Source organism: Callithrix jacchus, chromosome 4, assembly GCF_049354715.1.
Source record: "Callithrix jacchus isolate 240 chromosome 4, calJac240_pri, whole genome shotgun sequence".
In the NCBI taxonomy this organism is placed as follows: Eukaryota; Metazoa; Chordata; class Mammalia; order Primates; family Cebidae; genus Callithrix; species Callithrix jacchus.
The window spans coordinates 101,031,352-101,057,568 of record NC_133505.1 but is presented as its reverse complement, the minus strand read 5'-3'; the positions used below and the strand labels follow the sequence as shown (position 1 = coordinate 101,057,568).

Genomic DNA, 26,217 nt, shown 5'->3' with positions numbered 1-26,217 from the left:
AACTGCATGGAAATAATTGAATAGATTCAAGACTGACTCTTACCAGATGGCTCTAAAAGCTTTAAAAATACAGTGCTTCCAATCTGAAATATTTTTTTTGCCCAGTCTCAAGCTTTACCCAGCTTTGTTTTCACACTCCCTCTGTAGTCATTATACCAGTCAAACAATTGAATAGTGTGTGTGTGCGTGTGTGTGTGCGTGTGTGTGTGTGTGTGTGTGTATTTACTCATTCCTTCAGGCTCACGAATAAAGTTGAGCTTTTTTAACATAAAGAAGCTTGCATTTTGGGTTCCATTCAATTTTATTCATTCATTCATTCATTCTTTATGTATTGATAATGTTTTATATCTTAGAAATTCTTCTAAGTTTTATGAATATATTGATTGGAAAAAAAAACTCTTGTCTCCATTGAGTTTACACTGAAAGAAAAAAACAATTGCTTTGCATATGCTAGGCACTAAGCATTTTACATGCAATAACCCACTGATTTCTCAAATCAACCCTGGGAGTGACATAGTAGTATCTCCATTTATTTATCCAATAGCTGTTGTTTGCCTTTTACATGTCACACACAGTCACTTCTCTTATTTTGATTACACCAGAATGGAAGAGATACATATTAAATAAGACTTGCAATAATAAGTATAGAATGTTTGTGGTATTTAACTTAAACGGAATGTTTTCTAGAACTTATGATTGTGGTGAAAACGAAATAAATATTAAGGGCCAAGCAGACAAATTAGGGTTTATTCTAAGCATTTCCATAGAAGGCATTAGTGTATGTGAAGGCTCTATTCCTCAGGTTTGGACCCCTCTGAACAAAGTATACCATTTTATGTTTTCTTCAAAATAAAGCAGAATAAAGTACAGGATAGTATTAAGTTTTGTTTAATATAAAGTCTTGCTTAGTTAATAAATGAGGCAGAGTAGGATAACTTGGAAACAGATTTATTGTTACAAGAAAATATTTGGTTTGGGCCCATGCAAACAACCCAAGCATTTGTTTCAGTTGAAAACATTTGTTTCAGCAGAATATTTGGCTTTCATATTTGTATGTGAATTTTCACATTGGTTTCCAATTGTAGTGAAGTTAGCATTTGGTTGGTGGCAGTTAAGATAGCCAAATGCTTCTGCACATGTTAATGGAGTTCTGGGGGCCCTCCCAAGTTTCAGGGTCTCTTATTGTGATTTTACTGGTTTTCTGATGGAAGACTTGTCATGCAGTTGTAAATTAGAATTACCCAGACAGTCATTTAAACAAAAATAAAAATTTAGAAAAGCTCACCAAAACTGAAAAATAGCCTCCACACCCTTAATACAAATATTTATGCTTTGTTGATTCTCAAACTTTTAAGAGACAGAATACATGTTAAATTATATTTGTATTTATTTACCACTCACAAAAATATTTTTTTTAAACATTCCATAAACCTAGACCTTAGAGATAAAATCAAGTATGGCAAACTGGAGTTTAACATTTGTTCAGGTTAAAAGTAAGATGGTTACATCTAAAGCATCCTCATTTCTCCTTATGTTTATAATACAGAAAAGTCAAGGTTCAGCTAATTCACAAGAAATCTAGAGTAAAATATTAGGAAGTTATAGAAAGTTTCAGGTTGTCTCTCCTATCTGTTCATTCGTTTTTCTTTGTATATGAATGTCCAGTGAGCTATACCATCTTCTAGCCATCAGGTGGCTAGATGTGGCCTTATGATTAAGTTATCACCAAAAGAATAGAAAAAGAAGTATAAAACTTCCATCTGATCAACTTTATAAAATTTATTGTCCTGGAATTCCTGCCTCTTTTCCTCTACCACAAGCTGAACACGGATGTAAAACTAGTACAGCATAAACAATGAAGCAAAGAACAATGTGATAGGCCCTAGAATGACAGTATAGTGGATTGTTCCATGACAGAGAAGTCACCTCTTTTAGAAAATCTATTGTATGTTGGGCCTGTTTTTTACAACAATCTAGCATGTACATGAACTATTATGATAAATATACTAACCAGGTTATCAAGTTGCTAATTTTGTAATAATGGGAGCAGTCTCCTATATAGATAATAAAGATGATTTTAAGTGTAAAACATAATATCTGAATGTGTAAAAATATTGCTTATGTCTCCACTGTTTAGGTAACTAAATCTCAGTACATGTATGTGTGTATCTGTGTGTGTATGCAATTTTGTATAGATATATACAAAATTTTACCCAAGGTTTCTCACATAATGTAAAACTTTTAGTTTTTAGTATAACTAAAATAAAAATAAATTTGCCAAAAAATATCATAATATATGAACATTTTTGTCAGAATATTTAAATAAAGTAAGATACATTATAAAATTTAATTAAGGAAACTTATTAAATAAAAAATAACAAAGACATATGTATTTTATCTTAAATAGAACCTAGAATCTGACATATTACATCCTCAAGATAAATTGTTTTCCACAGCAGAGAGCATAAAGTGAAAATAAAAATGCACTGAAGAAACTGCAATCTTTTCTGTAGTAAATACCACAAACTATGGAGAATGTCAACAAACAAGCAATCTAAGGCAACCCAGTAATAAATATCGAATATATTCTGAACCTAAATAATAAACATTTAAAAATAACTAAAAAACATATTTCAAAACAGTTTTCTATCCTATGCTGTATCAGAATATAGCTCTCATGTTATTTTTATAGATATATGTAAAGACATTAATTACCTGACTCAATGCAAAAATATTTAGATAACATAATATCTACATTAATTAATATACCTGCAATGAAACAGAGATGAAACTCTTACCTGAAAATGCCTATTATGAAAAACAAAACAAAACAAAAGTACACTCAAACAAACACAGTAGCATCCTGGTCTCTCTGGCCAATAAAAGAGAAAAAGGGGTAAGCCAATAGAGATCTAATGGGAAATTCAATGTCTAGTAGCTCTATTGACCACATCTGCTCTCTATCCCTAGCCTTACACCTGTGACAGTGGGGCTGACTGCATGACAATGACACTAGTAGCAGCAGAATCTGAGTGGGCCAGTTCACATTCTTCCCTGGGTCCTCCAGCAGAAGCAATCCAATATGCCTGTCATTCCCACCCAAACCATGTCCCACATTTGTTAGTAGCAGATGGGCTTCCCCAATTTCACTGGAAGTGCCAAGAGGCCTGGTGTTTTTTCATCTTCTGCCCAAGAATAAAAAGCAATACTCTAGCCCTCCACTGCAGTGGAATAAATAGGTCTAAGTCAGATACTAATTTGTCCTCTATCCAGTGTGTTAAAGCTAGTTGACATAGGCACCTCCCTTCCTTTGGTGCCACCACAAGAGACATAACGGGAAATCCAAAGACTCTCAGTGAAATATTCTCCATCTTGCAGGTTCAGCATCTCCTACATAAGAGATCTGGGTGCTTAGGTAAGCAACTTCCATCTCTGTCATTAGTACCAGGAGGGAATAGAGAGATTAAGCTGAATCAAAACAAAGCAGGTCAGACTAGCATTGTCAGGCTCAGAAAACTAAATTGTTGCTAGAATTACACTTCACAAAACAAGACCAGTACCTGTAAACTAAACATAAGTAGAACAACTGCCTGTTAAAATTGGAGATTTAAATAGAATTAATAGTCTCCTAATATACAATCTAAGATATCCAGTATGCGGTCAAAAATCACTCATCGAAACAAGAGGTAGAAAATATCAATACTTGAATGAAAAAAAGAAACCAACAAACTGTTGCAGACATGGACATAAATAATGTATTAGAACTGTATAGCAAAGATTTCAAAGTAGTTATCACAAGAAATGCTTCAATAATTAATTACAAATCTCTTGAAATCAATAAAAAACATGAAAATGTAACTAAAGAAATAGAAGTTGTAAGACAGAATCAAATGCAAATTGTAGAATAAATAAATGAAATAACCAAAATAACCCATCAAGCGAGTTTTTGTTTTGATTATTGCATTTCTTGGTTCCGTAATTTTCATTTGATTCCATCTTATACCTTATATTTCTTTAGTGGGCTTAGTAGTAGAGTGGAGATGACAAGAAGATAGAGGCAGTAAACTTGAGGGGATCAACAGATCAACAGAATTTACTTAATGTGAAGCACAGATGCCAGACTTAAAAAAAAACTAAACAGTTTCAGGGACATGTGGAATAGAACAAAGTATTAAACATTTCTATTATTGGAGACCCAGAGGAAAAGGCAAAAGAACATGAGTATAAAAACATTCAAAAAGCAATCACTGAAAACTCCCTAGATTTGGCAAAATTACATGAATTTACAGATTCAAGAAGCTGGAGTGAATCCCATACAAGATAGATTCAAAGCAATCCTCTCCATGACACATGAGAAGTGAACTTTTAAAAATGAAAGACAAAAATATCACAGGCAACCAGAAATAATGATGCATTACGTATAGCAAAAAGCTTGTTCAAATAAGAGTGAAATTCTTGTTTGACCATGAAAGTCTGAAGAAAGGGGCACAATTTTTTAAGTGCTATGAGAAAGAAGAACTGTCAATGACAAACTCAATATCTGGTAAAACAGATATTTTCAGGGTTGATGGGGAAATTAAGATATTCTCAGACAAAGAAACATTAAGAAAATTTTATGCTAGCAATTTACCCTTAAAGAAAGGTTAAATAATCTATCCAATTAGAATGAAAATGATGACAGAAAAATCTGGAATTTCATTTAAAAATAGGTATTTTATGTAAAATGTATTTTTTCTACTCATGAGTTTTAAAAATCATATTAGATGGCAGAAGCGAAAATTATGTGGTGGTCAGTGTATGCAAATAAATAATTGAGACACATTTTTAGAATGGGTAGGGACAGAGATATTAGTAGAACTACAGATTCCGTACTTACTTAAAGTGGTAAAATATCACTGGACATGGTATTGTGCACCTGTAATCCCAACTACTCGTGAGGCTGAGGTGAGAGAATTACCTGAGCAGCTCGGGAGTTCAAACCCAGCCTGGGCATAGACAGAACCTTGTCAAAAAAAAAAAAAAAAAGAAAGGAAAGAAAAGAAAAAAGTGATAAAATGTCAGTAACTGTTGGTTGTGATAAGTTATATATGTACATTGTATTGCATCGAACGACCATTAAGGGAAGAAAACTAAAAATAAAGAATAAGAAATGGAGAGAATAGAAATAAATGAAATCAGATTTATGCAGTCCCACAACAAAATTACTTAAATGTAAATTATAAAAAATAAACTGATTTAAAAAAAGAGATTGACAGAGTATATTTAAAAATCCATGCTTTATATGATGCCTTCAGGAAATTCACTTCAAACACAATGTCACATACAGGATGAAATGTAAAGAATGGAAAAAGATAAACTATGTTAACATTAAAAATACAAATTGAGTGACTATATTAATATCAGATAAAACACATTTTAGAGCAAAGAAAATCAGTTATAGAAAATTATGATATAGTGATAAAAGAATTAATCCATTAAAATGTTTTTATTGACTGAATTATGTTCACTTAGATTTATACCTTGAAGCCGTAATGCCAGCGTGACTGAATTTGGCAATAGGGCCTTTAAATAGGGAATTAAGGTTAAATGATGTCAGAAGAGTGACACTATTCAAAATGATTGGCATCCTTAAAAGAAGAAGAGACATCAGGGATGTACATGTACAGAGAATAAGCTATGTGAGCACAGAGCAAGAAGGCAGCTTTATCTGTAAGCCAGAAAGTGTCATTAGCTTCACTGACACTTTCCACAATGTAGACATATTAAAAAGCATCCCATTATTTCTCATAAATACACATAATTTGCTTCAGAGCAAGGAGACCAACAGGTTACCTAGGACAGCAGGAGCAAAAGGAACCAGATAGGAAGTGACAGCAGTAACCAGTAACGCTCGTTAGAGATGATGTCAGTGTGTGCCAGAAAAGTACAGTGGAGGTGGAGAGATGTTTTGAACGTCTAGTAAAGAATTTGAAGAGTGTGTCAGCACAATTTCTTGATAGATCAGATATGATGTCAAAAAAAGCAATATTATGGAAACAATAATATAATCACATTCAAAACAACTAAACTCTTGTGTAAGAAAAATTTCATTTCTCTTTCCCAACCACTGTATTCTCAGTACCTACAATATGTTCAGTGATTTTTAATACATTAATGAACCAATGTATGATTTGATTAATCTAATAAAATAACTGCTCTGATGTAGAAGGATATCAAATGAAAGCCAACTTACATATTTCAGAATGATTCAATCAAGAAAAAGTTGATTACAAAAATTACATTTGTTTGCAAGAACTTCAATATCATATACTGTCAGAAACTTTTCAAAAATAATTTATCTGATGGTATAGTGTAATGAATGACAGAACCAGGTGACATGAATACATATAGCATGTGTGTTAAGACTAAAATGAATATCAATGGTAAGTTAAACTTCTTGAGATATAAATGTCTTCAAAATCTTTATGATTCCATATGCCATACTTAAATAGTTAAAACTCATGAATAGGGCTTTGTAAATTTGATCAGGATTGTACAGGTAACTCAATATTTTCATGTTTGGTTAAGAAATATACAAATCTTTGAAGCAATACCATTGGAGGTGTTATTTTTTTCATATTTACATTTGGTAAATTACTACATTAATTTGATTATTACAATTTTTTATGAAAAGAAATGCCAGCTTCTTGTTATAGGTAGTACAATGGTTAATTCTGTATGTCAACTTGGGTAAGCTATAGTACCTAGATATTTAATCAAATAGTAATCTAGGTATTTCTATAAAAGTATTTTGTAGATGTGGTTAATATCTAAAACAAGTTAACTTTAAAAACAATAATCCTCAACAATGTGAATGGGCCACATCTAAACAGTTAGTCCTTAAGAGTGAAAACTGCACTTTACTAGTGAAGTAGAAATTTGACTTCAAGACGAAAGCATTAACTCCAGCCTAAGCTTCCAACCTGTTGGTGTTCCCTACAGATTCTAGACTTCTCAGCCCCCACAATCATAAAAGCCCTTTATTTAAATCTACATGTATATAGCTATAACTATCGCCTTAGCTATGTGTAAATAGGTCTGCTACAGGTAGTAAGGAACAATTTTTTTTTCAAACATTGTCTTTAGTCAGCAGTGATTCTAATTTAAAAAAATGTTAGGGATATTTGCCAGCAGGTTACAATGAGATAGTCATCATAGAGCAGTTATATTTGAACTTCTGATAAAAGTAAGAAAGCCAAAGGATATTGTTAGCAAATTCTTGATGAGATCCTGCCAAGCTCAAGCTCCAGAATTAGGCACAATTTGTTCAAATTTTGGCCTTGCCAATTACAAGGACTCTTGGACAAACTAACGATTTCTAAGAATCTCAGTTTCCCATCTACATTATGACACTATTAATGATTCCTACCACATACAGTGCTGCAAAGATTTAATGATGTATTGATTATAAAGAACACTCGATATATTAATAGTAATTATTATTTCTCAGTTTTAGAAGCGGAACTACAACAACGGTGGGCACAAAGAGAAATAAAAAGATAGAAATCAGCTTATAAATATTTACTAATATGTGAGAGGGAAATGCCAGATATTTGAATACAACTATTTCTAACTAATAAATTGAAGACATACTGAGTAAATAAACCTATCTTTCTAAGTTAAACATTTTCTTCAATTGAATAAAACATCTAGACCTAAACTGGCAAGTCAGGTGCAAATTATAAATTGAAGAACCAAATTTGAATTTAAGCAATACTCTGTAAAAACTCTGGAGGCAATAAAAGATAATGGGTAGTTAGGTTAAAATATAGAAGACACCTTTTCTTTCAGCTCAACTTGTTTTGTAAGTATGAAGAATCCAATGAGCAATCTTGCCAATAAAATATCCTCAATCTATGGTTTTTCTATCAAATGGTGGTCACCCTTCTCCTATAGTTTGCTTTTCCTTTTTGGAAGACATTAGGAATGTAGTTGGGGGCAAGTCGAATATTGGCAGTCAAGTCCTCCACAGTATATTTGGGTACTGTCTGGTCCTATTTATGGAGTTGAACAAAAAACCATTTGTATACAGTAGTAAAAGAGAGGGAGCTGAGGATGATTAAATTCCCCAGTATTGGTAAAGCTCCCTGACAGTGAAACACTGGGGATTTACTAAAAGGTAAAGCATTGCTTCTGATCATGCTGCTCCTTCCTAGCAAACATCATAGGAAGCTATTGTTGTCACAGTCACTGGGTTGAGATGTAATAGAGTAATAGCTAGAGTTGGGCGTGCTAGTGACTTTCCTAGATTATAGTTATCTCCAAGAAATTACCGAAAGTACTTGAAAATTGCAATTAAATTTTGCAAAGAATTTTTCTTAATTTAGTTTGAATGCAAAATAAATGCTTTTTATTTTGTTTTGCTTTTAAATCAATCCTCAGTTTTTCTGCTCTACAATATACTTCCCAATATAAATGTCTTAAATAGCCTATCAAACATTTTTGTATATTCATTTTAATCATGAAATAAAGCAAATTCTTTTTCATTATGGAGCTTCTTTTCCATGCAAATTTTTGGTAATAGAAACAGTCATAGAATGATTAGACAAATTAATTGTGAAACATATTTTAGTTGAAGATTTATTTTTTAAAAAACAGTAATGACAACTAGCTGTTTGACATACAAAAATTATATAATCTGATGTAGCTGCACTAGTCCATTTAAACACACACACAAACACACACATTTTGGCTGCGCCTTTACAAAGTGTTTTTAAAAATCTATTCAGATGTAGAGAATAACCTTGAATAATTGTTTAAAACACTAGAGATAATTTTAACATGCTCAGGCTCCGGCACCCTTGACAAGCTGCTGCCATTTCCCACCCTGCACAGACTTCCTCCTCACCCCACTTGGTTTCAGTGCCCCATGACAAGAACCTGCCATCACCTTTCTTTGAATATACCTGCCTTGCTCATCTGTACCTAGCAGCATTTTATGTGAATTATTCAGAAGAAAGAAAGTGGTGAAACCTAATATCTTTAGGGACTCTCTTAGTGTAGCATAGTGGCTATCACTTGAATTCTAGCACAGTCCCAAATCTTCACTCTAGGCAGATGAAGGGCTTTACACAACAACACCAAGCAAAACAAAACAGATTCTGAAAAGGCTCTTTTGCTAAACTAATCCTGGACACAAACCACACTGTTTGAAACTTCTTAAAAATTGTAATATAAGCGGCAGAGAATTGTTTCCTTAGCACACCAAGCACACATTTTATCTAAGACTAGAAGCATAACAATATTATCTGTTTTTTCTTTCATTTTCTTTTCCTCAAGTGGTCAGAGAAGATTGTAGAAATTAATTTGTTTTGTAAACCAATACATAAATCCAGTTATGCTCTTAATATTGGGGAAACTTTCTGAGAAATGCATCTTTAGGTGATTTTCCCATTTTGTAAATTTCACAGTGCGTTTACAAAAACAAACATAGTATAGCTTACTACACATCCAGGCTATATGGTATCTTGCTCCCAATCTACAAACCTGTACACCATATTACTGTACTGAATACTTTAGGCAGTTGTAACACAGTGGGTTGCATTTGTATATCTAAACATGGAATAGAAACAATAAAATTTTGGTATTATAATTTCATGGGACCACCATCTTATATGTGGTTCATTGTTGACCAAAATGTTGTTACACATTATTTTATTTGCATGTGTAAAATAATATGGTAATCTGTCCCACCGCCTTTCAGCAAGTCTCACTTATCAGAATTCCTCTTATTATTTCTCTACTAAAGAGTTTGTATAATGCAGCTGTTGATGTGACTATGCTATATAACAAATGATCCCAAAATTACAGTGGCTTATAAAAACTAGCAATCACTTTTTATTACACAAGTTCAAGAGTTAGTGTGGATTGTGAACAGCAGGTGTGCTTCCACAACAGTTCCCTGTTTTTCTCAGGGAAAAGTAGCAAAATAGGGCAGGCTTTTCTCGTGGTGAACAGCATAAAACAAGTAGATAAGGAAAACACTGCCAACATATTCAGGATTTTTCTAACATCACATTTTGCAATGGGGCCGGGATATATATTCCACTGAACGTGTAACATGGTAAAAATGTAGAATGATGAAAGAATTGTGAAAATATACACTTTATTTCACAGTTTATCTCCAAGTAAGACTCAGCTACTACAATGTTGACAAACTGTTAAATTACTCAAAAAAAAAAGATTTCTCCTAGATTTTACAATATAGTATAGTCTCTTGATGCGAAGTCTTTTTGATTCTAGAAAAAATTGTTCAATTAAACTTCAGTATCAGAAGTGTAATTTGTAATAAAAGCAATATTCTACCTTAGTGATGAACTCTATTTATAACATGAGTGATATTATTATCTTCTTGTGCTTTCAGACAATAATATCGGTATTACATTTTGAACTACGTTTATATAAATGCACTCAACAAATATTATAGACTAAGTAATGGAAGACTCCTTGAGTTTCAATAATTTCCTTGATATGTTTCCAAAAGGTGAAATATTTTAAATTGAGATTTGTTGAGATAGTATGCTATAGTTTGGTGACAATGTCATTATTGCTCATTACTTTGAAGAAAGTGGCTCCCTAGCAGTGAAAATCCAGCAATCTACTAGGAGAAGCCAATCCTTCTGGAATAAATTAGCCTACAGATTTATTGTTAATAAATTTATTATTAACTACCAATGTTTTCTTCTTATATGGGGAGGAAGATTTCAAGGTGAAAAAATAAAAGTTAAATTTAAATTTTTGGAGAATAAAGAATAGTGAAGGAAATTGATTTAAGAAAAGCCTTAAGTTGTGTAGGAATAAATCTAAAAACGCTTATTAATGAAGGTCAAAATTAAATATTTGGAAGACAGACTACATGGAAATATTTTTAAAATGTTTAAATATTTTTAAATTATCAAGTATATTTTATATATGGATGCCAAGTATACATTTTCTTTGCTCTAGTTTAAATATATAATATATTATTGTTATCATAAATAATATATTATTATTATTATATAAACCATGTACTCCTCTAGACTTCAAATTCTATAAAGTTTCTATGTATATGTAGGCTGTTATTTTTATTACTATTTTATAGCATCAAATTAAAGAAATAAATGCTTATTTTAGAAAATGAATTCTAATTTTATAAAGATCATATGTACAGCTTAGAGAGTTAAAAAACAACAGAAATCAACTAAAGAAAGTCATTCTAAATCTAAATTATTTCTTACAACAGGGTCCAGCAAGAAAGAAAGCTGACAGATATTTTAAACAAAGGGATTTTAAAGAAAAGAAGACCTATAGGGTGAGGACAGCATAAAGGGAACAAAAGCATAAGGTAGGAAAATAGAGGCTAGAAATTAGTAGTAAGCCTTTGTAACTGTTAGGATTGAAGAAGCAGAGAGAGAAAACAGTGCTGCAGGAGCCCAGTGATTGTTGGAGAAATGTAGGAGTGATCAGCTGGTAAGATGTGGTTCCGAAGGATTACAAGTACTTCAACAAACACACTGCTGAAAGACAAAGAAGGCAGAGAGAAAAAACAAAAGCCTTACAATCTGTCTCGTATCTCAGTCTCCTGCTGGTGCTTTTCATTAGTTACATCCAACTGGAAGCCAGCTAGTGGGGAAGCCATGGCATTGCAGTGCACAGGGATAGAACTCCCAGGGAAGGAAGCAAGAAAGAGAAGGACAAAGATTGGATTTGAGGGCGGGGCGGTATTTAATGTACAGCTTCCTCTACAAGAGTGATTACCTGAGTATAGAGAGGTTAACAATAATATGAGCACAAGGCCAGTGTTGACAATACAGTGAGCATAGAGCCACGTAAACGAAATTGGTGATGACCAGTAGAAAGAACAAAGTGTAAAGCAATGAAAGAGCGAGTATTTACTCCCTGGGGGGGGGGAAATGTGTGTCTTCTTGGGTCACTACCAAACGAAGAATGGAGAGTAAATTGTGGTAATTCAGCTGAGGGGACTCATATACAAAGAGCAAATCTGCCATTAAGGGATTGAAACTTAAAGAAATATAACACAATTATCTTAAAAGATATAAAATAAGTCCACACATGCTATAGTGTAACCTAATAATGTTTTTAGATTCTCATTGTGTTTCATATTAAAAAAAACTCTCAATTACTTTTAAATTCTACCTAATATCTCTTGCATTACTACAGACTGTGATTTTATTATGAACTTTTCCCCTAGCAGTTATAAAGATTATCAAGTATATTTTATATATGGATGCCAAATATACATTTTCTTTGCTCTAGTTTAAATAAATAATATTGTGGAATTTTATATAACAATTTATGTACTGCAGACTTTATTTTCATATTTATAGCAGAGTATGTGGTTATGAATCATTTTTCAACTTGTTCAGGAATTTGAGATTGAAGCTTCCTTTTTCATCTTTGGGAAATTTGAAGCAATAGAGAAAAATATATGTGAACTTAGAACATTCTGAATTATTCTTTATCCTGAAGTTGTATTTATCAACACACCTTCCTTTTCAGATGTAAAAATATTTTTGTTAAATTAATGAAGATAAAAGATATCACGGTACTTTCATCTCCTCTTGAGGAATTTGGAAAAGTATTCCAAATTGATGAGGCAGTAGAAAGATTTTTTTTTTCAAAAATTAAGTTTAAGGAATTGTAGTTTGAAATCTTTTATGCTTATATTATCTAGTGAGAAAAAGCAAACGATTGGCTACAGGCCAAGTCCTGCCCTCTGTCTATTTAATATATAAAGTTTTATTGAAATAAAACAAATTTACTATTTTTATATTAACCATGAAATATTTCACAGTAGAAGAGCAGAGTTATGTTGTTTCAAAAGAGACCTTTGTATCATGGTAGTGAGAAATCTGAGATATTTCTGATCCTCATTAATTAGTAGACAGTCTTAAGGCTTTTCTTCCCTTTCTATTAAGCCCTTACCATGTTTTTGGACAGTTGCTGATGTTATTATTTTTTTATTTTTATTGCTATTAATGTATCTTACTCAATAGTTGGGTCCTCATTGGACTCTTAATGTGGCTGATCTTTTTTCTTTATCTCCATTTTTGGGAACTTTGTGTGAATTCTTTGAATGGTGTTTATCATTTATTCTCTCTAGTCATTCTCTGGAATTAATTGTAAAAGATGAGAGAGACATCAGAAGTTTATTCCACTTCAATTAACCCTTATTTCTTGCCGTTTTTAAAAGAACAAGATATATCACAAATATTATCTTCAGCTATGTGTATCATTTACATTTAGTTTAGTTTTGTTTTTAATTCAAATGATTCAAGTTGAACATCCCTAAAAACTTTTAGCATTTCTTATATGTATTATATTCCTCAGTGAATTTCTCTGAAGATATTAAGTGTTTTGGCTCTGTGTTCCTGGTCTCTTTGCTCAGTTATCTCTGTTACCTTTATTGAAAGTTATTTATGCTAATTCATTATTATGCCTTTCTCTTTTGTGTTGTAGATAACCCTCAATATCTGATGATGAATATATAGATTGATAGATACAGATATATAGATATATGTCGTGTATATGTTCAAGTGTATGTGTGTGCATAAGATTTGCATTTATTTATTAGATGTATTACTAAGTCAGCTTGTACAATTTGTATATAAATATTGGATTAGATAGGACTTGCTTCAGAAGCTAACACTATTGTTTGTATAAATTAAACTAGGGAACTGAAGGACATCAATCTTGCTGGATGGAGTGTTTTCCTAACTATTATTATTAACATGAGAAGTATGGTACTTTTGATCCACCTCGAATTATCTGGTTGTCACTAAGAGTGTGGAGGAAAACACCACTGTTGCTGTTCTCTAGTTCGAATGGGTGGAGGAAGTTCACAGATGAAAGTTCCTGTTCAGGCTCTTGACAAGAGGTAACGATCAAGGTTTGCTGTGGAATCTTGATAGCTGCTCTTTAGGAAATTCCTGCCTCTATGATCACCACCTCCATAGATGGATCACTCATTCTTAGTGTTGCTCCCACCTTCTCAAGTAGCCTTTCCTGCATATGTTTTGTCTTGCATCTTTCTTCATTGATTCCATCTTTTCTCCTTGCCAGCTTTCAAAGGTTCTTCACAATCTCTGCTAAATAGTATGCTTACTTTTATTTTCCAAATTTTGCTTACACATTTCTTTATTTGCTTTAGGCCCTTCAATCAATTCTAAATTTTTTCCTAGAAAAAGATACTTGCAATATGGCTTTGGTGTTCAGTCTTTGCCTTAAATAGTCTCACTTTCAAGATAGTCTTTATGAAAACTCAGGAGTCATTGGATTTATAGTTTTATGGAGATGTTTAAATTTATTAATATTAAATTATAAAATTATAGAATTCTCTTTATGAAGTAGATGCTAAAATGTACATTATTTCCCCAAAATATAAACCTAACATGAAAAAGTTTATATGGAGCTAGATTTTTAGCTACATTAAATGTAAAACACCATTCATGCTAAAATATATTTATTGGGCAGCTCCTCATTGTGCAATTGATTGCACTTAGTTTAACAAATATTCATGGAATGTTCATTTTGTGCTATTTTAATATATACTTATAAGAATGATTTTATTTCTTCAAAAGGTTTTCTGTGTACTAAATTCCATCTATTGATAAAAGGATTGCAACCAAGTTCCTATTTATAATTATATGTCATTATTGCTACATCAGAAATACACCAGACAAACATCTTACTTCCTTAATATCATTGAAGTACATCATTACATAGCATAGGTAGACACATTTTCTGTACCATCTAGTAAATATTTTAGAATTTGTGGGTCATAAGGTCACAAGATAAACAAGACCATATATTTTATATTAATTTTGTAAATAAATATTAATCACCCAAGAAGCAAAAACAAAAGGAAAAACAAAAAAAAAAAAAGGGTTTAAATCAAACAGGTAGCAATATGACAGATTCAAATCAAACCACATAAATGAACTGATCATCACAGGTATAATTATCAGATTGAATAAAAAAGTAAGAAATCTGTGAGTCAAATATGAAGTCAAAGGGATAAAATAAAGTAGTTTTAAAAGAATGAAAATCAAAATACAGTATGTTAAAAATATTGGGATCTGATAAAGTAGTGTTTATGGGGAAATTTGTAACATTAAATACTTATACTAGGAAAGTGGAAAAGTTACAAAATAATCATAGAGGTTTCTGTCTTAAAAAATTTGGTTTATTAGAGTAAAATAAACCAAATCCAACAGAATGATGGAAATAACGTAGAAATAGAAATAGAAATGGATGAAATTGAAAACAGAAAACAAACTGAAAATCAAGAAAACTGAAGTTATTTCTTTGAAAATATCAATACAATCAATAAAACTCTGGCAAAACTAATAAGAAAAAAAGAGAGTAAATAAATTATTAATGTTAGGAACAAAAGTCATTCCTGAGTTCACAGCATTAAACTAATAAGGGGATAATACAAACACGTGAACGTAAGTCAGTTCAGTAACACAAATACAATTCTACATGTAGATAAATGTTACAAACTACTAAAACTCGACATGAAATATATAACCTGAATAAAGTGAATTCAGAGTTAAATTTTCAAAAAGGAACCTACTTGCATGTTGATACAATTCTTTAGAATGTTTAAAGAAGAAATAATATGAATTCTATAAAATTTCTTCAAAAAATAAAAAAGAAAATACTTTTCAACTTTTAAAAATAAATTTTATTGTGCACATTTAAAATATATATTATATTATGAGAGACATTGAGAGAAAACTGCTTACTATAGCAATGCTAATTAACATATACATTCTCTCACGTATTTACCCATTTTTTTGGTATGTGTGTGGCAAAAGCAGCTACAATCTGCTCATTTAGTAAAAATGTTGAATACAAAAAGCATACTTAATTATAATGCTCATGTTGTATAGTTCATCTCACATATTTGCTTTCTATCCTTTGACCAACATTTCCTCGTTTTTTTCACCCCACCCAACCCAGGCCCTAGTAACCCTGTTTTATTTTCTCTCTCAGTATATTTGACTTTTAAAAAAAGATTTCATATAAGTGTAATATTATAATATTTTTCTTTTTGTGTTGGCTTATTTCACTGAGCATAAGGTCCTCTAGTTTCATTCATGTTGTGGCAAATAACAGGATATCCTCCAGTTTTAAGTCTGAATAATATCCCATTGTTTATCCATTCATCCATTGATTGATCTTAAAACTTAGGTGGTCTCCTGATCTTGGCTATTATCAATAATGCTGCAATGAACAGGGGAGTGCAGATATCTTTACTTGTTGGTGGTTTCATTTTCTTTGGTTCTATTTATCTTCAGAAGAGTGATTGCTGGGTCATGCAGTGGTTGTATTTTTATTTTCTCTAGAAATCTCCACGCTGTTTCCTGTAATGGCTTCACCAATCTACAGTCAGAAAAATATAGTACAATAAAGGAAACTACAGCCTTAACATTCTTCATAAACACAGATGCAAATTTCCAACAAAATATCAGCAAATTGAATTCAGCAATACATGAAAAGAGAAATGCATAATAAATATGGTTAATCCCAGCAATGCTTAGCAGTTTTAACATGAAAAAATAAATCAATATAACTGAATATATTAATAACACAAAACATTAGATAATTATATCAACTGAGGCAAAAATTATATTTTGAAAATGTTACATTCATTCATAGTAAAGGCAAACAAAAAACTAAGGTTAGCATCATATCGAGTGGAGAAAACTGAATTCTTACCATTTTAAATTGGAAACAAGGTAAGGACATGTATTCTGAGCATACTTATTCATTATCTTACTGTGAATCTTAGCCAATGCATTAAAGCAAACTACTGAATTTTTTTTTTCAAAGGTAGAAATTCAAAAGGAAGAAATAATTGTTGCTGTTTGTAAAATGGCTTAACCTTCTGCATAGAAAATCCCAAATATTTTAAAATAATCTCCTAAAACTCATAAATGGGTTTGCCAATGATAAATAATAAAAAATAAGGATCAGCCTATAAATAATAATATTTATATATACTATCAATACATATTTAGAACTAAAATTTTTAAAAATATATATACCACCTTAACAAATAAAATAGGAATAAATATATTAGAACATTTTCAGGATGTATATGTGGAAAGCTAAAATACTATGGAGCTAAAATTCAAAGAAGATTTAATTAACTAGAGACACAGTGTTTAGGGATTGAAAATTCAATTAAGATTCTAATTTCCCTTATCTTTATATTTAGTGCAATTTCAGTGAAAACACAGTAGGGTAACTATAGTTAACAACAATTTATTGTATATTTCAAAATAGCTGGAAGAGAGGATTTGAAATATTCCCAAAACGAAAAAAAATGATACATGTTTAGGTGATAGATAACTTATATACCCTTATTTGATTATGACACATTATATGCCTGTATCAAAATATCACATTTATCCCATAAATATGTATAATAATTATGTATTAATGAAAAATTTATCAACATAATTTTTAACCTTGAAGAAAACACCCAGAAAGCATTTCTGTAGAATATTGGCAGAATGATTTTATAAATATACATAGAAACATAAAGAACTTAGACTAATAAAAATTTATGAAGAAGAATTTAAAGTACTGACCCAACCTGATTATAAGGCTTGCTATATGGTTTTAGTAGTCAGTACACTGTGGTTTTGTTGTAATAATGTAACTCTAGATTAACTTTCATCCAGGCTGGAACTCAAGATGGCTGCACTCCTGCTGGGGCATGTTGGCCGTCATTGCCTCGGAACCCACTTTAGTCCCCAGCTCTGTATCAGAAATGCTTTTCTGATGGTTGCTTTGGGAACCATGGCCAAAGAAGAGATGGAGCAGTTCTGGAATAAGAACACAAGCTCAAACTGTTCTTTATCTCCCACATTATTATCTACAGTTGGTATATTCCCATAGTGATGTCCATCTGTCACTGTGGCATTGGTATTGCTTTAAGTGCAAAGGTCTCTTTTTTTTTTTGGTATGTAGGCCCTGTTGCTCCCTGGGAACTTTGAGTCTTATTTGGAACTCATGAAGTCCCTGAGCGTCTCAGTCCCTGAGTCCCTCAGTGTCTGGGGCCAGCACTGATACTTACAGCTAAGTTGGCACTCATCTTCTTTCTCATGTATTATACTGAGAATGGGATTTGACACTTGATATGGGACCTTGGAAAAGGGTTGAAGATTCCCCAGATACATGAGTTTGGAGTGGTTGTCTTGGTTCTTAACTTTGCTGTCCTCTGTAGGCTGGTAGCCATGTGAAGAGTGGAAGTTCCCAGAATCATCTTCCTACACATGATTACATTAACCTGCCTCCCTGTTTGATACTCTTATCTGCAGCCTGGGCAAAGTTCTTCTCATTAGTTTAGATCCTTTTGTGCTTTCAAATACCCTTGGAGCTCAGTAGCAGTAGAGTAACTTGTACAGCATAGTAGTGGAAAAGAGAACCTTTCTTGCCCATAGCTTGCCTACTCTGTGCCTAGAAGCACTTATTTTCTCTATATATTGGGCTTTGATTTGTGCTGAGGGTCAGCTTTTGGCTCCTTCTTCCTGAGGCGGTGGAAACAATGCCAGTTGTATGGCCTCTGCCCTGGGGGCTGGGGATGAGATCGTTAGTGCCACTGCCTGTGGGTTGCTGGCATAAAGGACAGTTATGTTCATTGGTAAGAGCCCAGGCCTTTAACACCTACACAGTGTTATTGAAAGAAGAGAGATTGGAGTGGAACAGAATTAGTCTATCTCAGCTAGAGGGAGTTATTCCTTGGAGCAGCTGCTTTGGGGAGAAAATATATAGCTTTTGACACAGAAGATACAGAAAATTATCATTGAATACATTATAGGTTGTTTATTTTTCTTGCCTATTTTCAGTAAAACAAACCTCTTAATTTCATGTTTTCTAATTCAAATCCATGTATCATCTTTTTCTGAAACTGAATTAAAATACTCATTTAATAAAAGAATATACATCTAAATTATAAAAATGTGTAGTCTATAAAAAGACTTGAAGAAATATGGTCAGTTGCTCCAATAAATGAACAAAGGCAATTCAGTTTGTTTAACAAATGATATAAAAACAGTTTTATTTTCTCAATATTGCCAAAAGGGAATCTTGATCTATACCTCATACTACATACAGATTAATTTAACTCTCTGTAAGTTATGCTTTCAATAAACCAGACTAAAAGAGTTAAGAAGAGGATGATACACTTCATCTTTTTAAACGCATTCTATACACATAGAATATCAATGTGTAAATGCACATGGAGTAGTTAAGAAATACACTTAACAAGCATATAATTCTAAGCATATTGTTATTGGGGATGATGGTAAAAGTGGACTCTGGGTTTTCCATTAATATTTAACAAGATTAATTTAGTGCCAGCATTTATCTATGGGTTTACAAACATATTAACACTTTTACTTCTCAAAGAAACCATAAACAGTAGCTATAATAATTATCTCTGTATTAAAAGGATATTAAGGCACAGAGATGAAAAGTAATATTGATGAAGTCACATTTATTGTACATGGTATAGGTGATTTAAACCAAACTGTCTTGGTAACCGTCCTTTAACTGTGAAGTCATCTTGCATCTCTGCTCTGCCTCACTTCTACTCTGAGTTGTACAAAACTGCAATTATAAATGACCTATGGAAAACAAAAATCTCGTAAGTGAGAGGAACAAAGAAAGTCACAGTGCTTCAGAGTCTGTATATGGACTTGTAACGTAAGTTACCAAAGATAACCCATAATAAAAACACATGGATGAGAATGAAACACAAGCTCTCCCAATCTCTACTGTTGAACCATTTTAAGCAAACAAAATTTACTGCATCAGAGCATCTTGACGTAACTTTTAGTTTCACTTCAAGAGCCTCAGGTTTCTTTCAAAACTTTTTAATTAAAATCAGTGATTATTACATTTTCAATAACTGAGTAAAGCTTTACTTGAAAGAGTGTACATTCATATTTGAGGATTGTAGAAGGTCAACAAGTTACAGGTCTCTGCATATCACCAGCATAGTTCAGGTCGATTAACCATTAAGAAACATGTGTCCATAATTAAGTAGATAGACTATACAGAAAAGCTAGATAAGCCTCTCTAAAAATGCACAATCTTGAATTTTGGATAGGCAAAATATTTCCTCTAAGTATCTATAATATTAGGGGGAAAAGAGAAACATTTTGATGTCTGTGAATGTCCTCCAGCCAAAGACCACTAGGAAGATACCTGTATTCAACATTGGTTTATTAAATCACACAATAATATATTCCTCCCACTATCGCCCTAGGGAGTGAGGGTGTTAGAAACAACTTATAGGCTTTGACTTTGTGTGAGGTGACTTAGCAGTAAGGTCAAGGAAAAGAGTTTGCTATGGGTTAGATCTTGTCAGGAAGAAGCAATAGTACCGTATATAATTAGCAATCTTAAATTGTTTTCTGGAGAAAAGGAATAATGGAACTCAGCTGAAGATTCAATGCTCAAGAAGCAGTAGTCCCTCACAATAGCTAGGATAGAGAGGTTTTTGGCATTTTTGTAGTTGAGGCAATGGCCTAGATTTTGTGCTCAAATATGATTACAAAGTAGTGTTTATATTTTGATCAGTCACAGTCACGGAGTGGCCCTTGTCTGATGTGGGTATTCTGTGGTATGGTTTATATTCAAGAAGAGTATACCACTGCATAACTACAAGTGCCACGAGAGAGACAGCAGAAATAATTCTAAATGTGTCTAATGCTTCCAGACTAGCTCCTAGTACTCAGGAGCTTCTTTTCCTCTTTCCCGAGAAAACTGAAATAGTAAGAATGGTGAACCTACTATGTAAGAACTATGCCCCTTTTACTAATTATCAACAACAAATTTAATTTGATAAGCAATGGGAGTAATAATGATTTACAATTTCATATTCACTAAAGTAGCACAAAAGTCAGTTACAAAGGGTAACAAAGTAATGTTTGTGTTTGAATTCATTTTAATGTTTCCTTTCCTCTCTGTTAATCTCTTCTGATATTCATTGTTGCTTATGCACATAGAATGGTTTCTTAACCTGCTATCATTTTATTATTATTATTTACAATTTACCGATTGTAATTTCAATTGCTCAAAGTTCAGTTTTAGTAATACATCTCTAACATTGACATTTTACAGATATTTGAAATCTCTTATTGCATTTTTAAAAATGCTTGCACATATTTTGTAACTTTTTCTAGGTATAACCTCATATATCTCTACTGTGAAAGTATTCTCACTTATGTGGGTCAAACAAAACTTGCTCCACTATTGCATTTTTTTGTTGTTGTTGTTGTTTTCTTTCTTCCACAATGTTAATAGAAGCCATATAATCCTATTCCCAGTTAGGGCAAAGAATTACCCCTTGGTCAGATCTCTAGTATAAAATTATGCCCTGCTTATATGGACAGAAACATGAACACCTTTATTACCCATGTCCTGAATTAAGCATCTCCCTAGAGTTCAATAGCTCTGAAGTATTTGAAACACTCATTTAGATCCCCACTCCAATCTTTTAGCAAAATAAGAAATTGCGTAATAAATTTTGCAACAATAAATATAAAAATTTAAATATGTATATATAAAAATATAAATACTTATGTATATATATGTATATTTATATATATTTAAATACATATATATATATGAAGTTACTATAAATTTTAGGATTTACTCATATATATGGTTTACTTTGTGTAAGTTTTTACTTTGTGTAAGTTGCTTGGTCTTATTGCTTACATAGCCGTTAAGGAATGTATTGAGTTTCCATCATTTTAGACTGTCATCGTAGCTTACATGGATAAAAAATCAAATCATATCTGTAAACTGAATCATCTCTAGAGGAAGGAACTGTCAATTTTATCATTAGAAAATGAGGGCTGATTGGCATATGTCAAAATGCAAACATATTCAACTGAGAATAAGCCATCACTTAAAGTAGGCAATTTTGGTGATGGGGTGTGTGTGTGTGTGTGTGTGTGTGTGTGTGTGCATGTATGTGTAGAAAAAGAGAGAATGGATCTGGTACAGTGCTAATCTTATTGATCTCAAGGGAAAATGACATTTAAAAAGTAAATCCATGCACAACTTATATTCTTCTATTTCTCCCCAATTTGTTGTTATGGAAAAGGAGTTGAAAAAATTCACATATGCCTGTTCATTCCTTTATAGAATCTTTGGTCAAAGAGTAAATGTTGAGATCTGCTATATTCTAAGTATCTCATTTCACCTGCAATATATCTGGAATATTATCTTTGATATTTTAAGGCACTTTTTCTATAATATTTCATTAAATCTTTGATATTATTTTGATTCTTGATGCTATTTATATCTTTTATTTTTAATATCAATTGCATTTTCATTAAATTTTAAAATTTTAGTAATAAAAATACATCTAACCATATAGACTGTTCACATGTTGCAGAAAAGAAAAGTAATATTGAGGGGTTAGTGTTTCCCCTGGAATCCCACTAAGTAACAGAATTGGTACTAAGCTCATATATTACTCACATGATTATACAACTATTCTGTATTATAATTTTAACCAGAAATGTATGCTTTTTAAAGCTTTTTTTGAGAGAAAATGATATAAGAAAGAGTATATACTTTAAACATATTTTAGTAAAATATATCACTATTGGAACAATCTGGCATTTAAAAGAATCTCTTTGAGATAAATTCTAACATGATGCTAATATTTTGTGTTAGTATAATAATTTAAAATACTTAGTAAGACAATTTTCTTTCATCCCTGTTTGTTGAAATGATATAAGGTTCGAAATCACAAACAGAAGAAATAATTTGATTTACTGATACCAGGAAAGGAAACATAGGCAAATAGTCTGAGAGCATTAATGTGAATGTATATAATTTTATTCATTAAGGTAATTGTATTAGTCTGTTCATGCTGCTAATAAAGACCTACCCAAGACTGGGTAATTTATAAAGGAAAGAGATTTAATTTACTCACAGTTCCACATGACTGGGGAGGTCTTGCAATCACGATGGAAGGGAAAGTAGGAGCAAAGTCATAATCTTGCATGCAGCAGGAAAGAGAGCGAGCTTGTGAAGAGGAACTTCTCTTTATAAAACCATTAGATGTCATGACACTTATTCACTATCATGAGAGCAGCACAAGAAAGACCTGCCCCATGATTCAATTACCTCCCAGCAGTCCCTCCCACAACATGTGGGAATCATAGCCAGTGATATGGTCTGACTGTGTCCCCACACAAATCTCATCTTGAATTGTAGCTCCTACATTATCAAAGCCAAATCCTATCATTCCACCTTCCCAAATCTCATGTCCTCACACTTGGAAACTAATCATGCCTTCCCAACAGTCTCATAGAGTCTTAACTCATTTCAGCATTAACTCAGAAGTTCATGATCCAGTCTCATCTGAGAGACAGCAAGTCTCTTCCACCTACAAATATGTTAAATCAAAAGCAAGTTTGTTACTTCCTAGATACAATGGGAATACAGGCAGTGAGTAAATACATCCATTCCAAATGGGAGAAATTGGCCAAAAATGAAGGTGCTACAGGTCCCATACAGTCTGAAATCTAATGGGACAGTCAAATCTTAAAGCTCCGAAATGATCTTTTTTTAATTTCATATCTCACATCCATGTCGTGCTGATGCAAGTGTTGGGTTCCAATGGCCTTGAATAGCTTTGCCCATGTGGCTTTGCAGGTATAACCTGTGATCCTGGCTGCTTTCACAGGCTGGTGTTGAGTGTCTGTGGCTTTTCCAGGGACATGGTGCAAGCTGTTGGTAGATCTAACATTGTGGGGTCTGGAGGATAGTGGTCCTCTTCTCACAGCTGCTCTAGCCAGCACTTCAGTGGGGACTCTGTGTACAGGCTCCAACCTCACATTTCTCTTTTGCACTGCCCTAGCAGAGGGTCTCTATGAGGGTTCTGCTTGGATATCCAGGTACTTCCGCACATCCTCTGAAATACAGGTAGAGGTTCTCAAACCTCAATTCTTTACTTTTGTGCATTTGCAGGCTCAACACTATGTGGATATGTTCAAGGCATGAGGTTTGCACTCTCTAACATCACACCCCAAGCTGTATCTTGGCCCCTTTTAGCCACAGCAGGAGGGGCTGGGATTCAAGGCAGTGAGATCGTACACTGGACACAGCAAGTGGGCCCTAGACCTGGCCCATGAAACCATTTTTTCCCTCATAGGCCTTTGTGCCTGTGTGATGGAAGTGCCTGCCACAAAGATCTCTGATATGACCTGGAGACAATTTTCCCAGTGTCTTGACAGTTAACATTTAGCTCTTTGCACTTATGCGAATTTCTGCAGCCTACTTGAACTTATTCTCAAAAAGTGGGGTTTTCCTTCCCATTGCATTGTCAGCCTGCAAATTTTCTGAATTTTATGCTCGGCTTCCCTTTTAAACATGTTTCAATTCCAAACCAAGTCTTTGTGAATACATAAAGCTGAATGCTTTAACAGCACACAAATCACCTCTTAAATGCTTTGTTACTTAGAAATTTCTTCTGCCAGATACTCAAAATTATCTCTATCAAGTTCAAAGTTCCACAGATCTCCTAGGGCAGAGGTAAAATGTCACTAGACTCTTTACTATAACATACCAAGAGTCACCTTTATTCCAGTTTCCAACAGGGTCCTCATCTCCATTTGAGATGAGCAGCATTTGGTCAAAGCCATAAACAAGACTCTAGGAAGTCTCAAACTTTCCTTTATCTTTCTGTCTTCTTCTGAGCCCTACAAACTCTTCCAATGTCTGCCTGTTACTCAGTTCCAAAGTCCCTTTCACATTTTTGGGCATCTTTAAAGCAGCACCCCAATTCTGGTACCAATTACTGTATTACTCTGTTCTCATGCTGCTAATAAAAATATACCTGAGACTGGGTAATTTATAAAGAATAGAAGTTTTATTGACTCACAGTTCCACATGACTGGGGAGGCCTTACAATCATGGTGGAAGGCAAAGAAAGTGAAAAGTCACGTCTTGCATGGCAGCAGACAAGAAAGAGAGCTTGTGCAGGGGATCTACCCTTTATAAGACCATCAGATCTTGTGAGACTTATTCACTATCCTGAGAACAGCACAGGAAGGACCTGCCTTATGATTCAATTACCTCTCACCAGGTCCCTATTATCATATGTGGGAATTGTGAGAGCTACAATTCAAGATGAGATTTGAGTGGGACACAGCCAAACCATATAAGTAATGATCAGACTAGTTATAATTTAATACTTTAATATTTATCTGCTTTTACTTATGTATAGTATATGTTTTTATCATAGTTATTCTAAGCAAGCCACTGTGCATACAATAGTATAATATTTCTTGCAGAGTACTTAATACTGGATACATAAAATTAATACTTCTTCTTGAGCAGAAATTGATAAATTTCTAGTATCTTTTCAGTAATTTGATTTAATGGGTTCATTTTAATTGCTTCATTACAGTATTTTATTTTAACCTAACTTAATTAATTTTAGTCATAAATAAATGCTACAGCATTTTGCTATATGCAACCAATAACTTAGTTGTTGCACTAGATCAGTGTGCCCTTGTTTCTCAGGTGGGTACTTGTATTCTTTAAGTATGAAATAAACTGTCTATCTGTTGCCTTAATCCATCTGTTATTCTGGCTCTAGGCATTATAGTTGTTGAAAACTTTCATACAAATACATATTTTATTATCTTATCTTTAAGATGATCAATGATTCAATTCCCATGCTGTTTTATATATATTTAATCTAAAATTTTTTTTAATGATAATACAATATTCAAGCCAGTTTACATTCAAGTAAATGTTATCTCAAAAAGCATGATCAAATTTATAATTCTGTTACTTCCCTTCAGTGCAGGGCATGCTACAAAAGTATTTGCCCCTTTAGATATACTCACATTTTTCTGAATAACTTTTACAATACCAATTGTTTGTTTTTCTACAAACCTTTTTTTTTCTGATTTATTCTGTTGTCATGGACATATGCTTCAATGTAGAATTACTAACACACAGATTAAGTCATTAAAAGATGAATCAGTCATTTCTAAAGACAAAATAAAATATGACATTTAAATTTTTTATAAAGCAGCAAGTCAAATATAGTCCAAGGAAAAGGTCCAAAAAAAAAATAGTGTCCAACTTTGCTTAAGATATCCATCTGATAAATAAATTGAA

At 32.7% G+C, this 26,217-nt stretch overlaps 1 pseudogene; it reads left to right on the top strand.

Annotated features, from left to right (window-relative positions):
- The first annotated feature begins 17,634 nt into the window (after window positions 1-17,634).
- LOC100413896 (succinate dehydrogenase cytochrome b560 subunit, mitochondrial pseudogene) lies at window positions 17,635-18,774 on the top strand (annotated as a pseudogene).
- The last annotated feature ends 7,443 nt before the right edge of the window (window positions 18,775-26,217 follow it).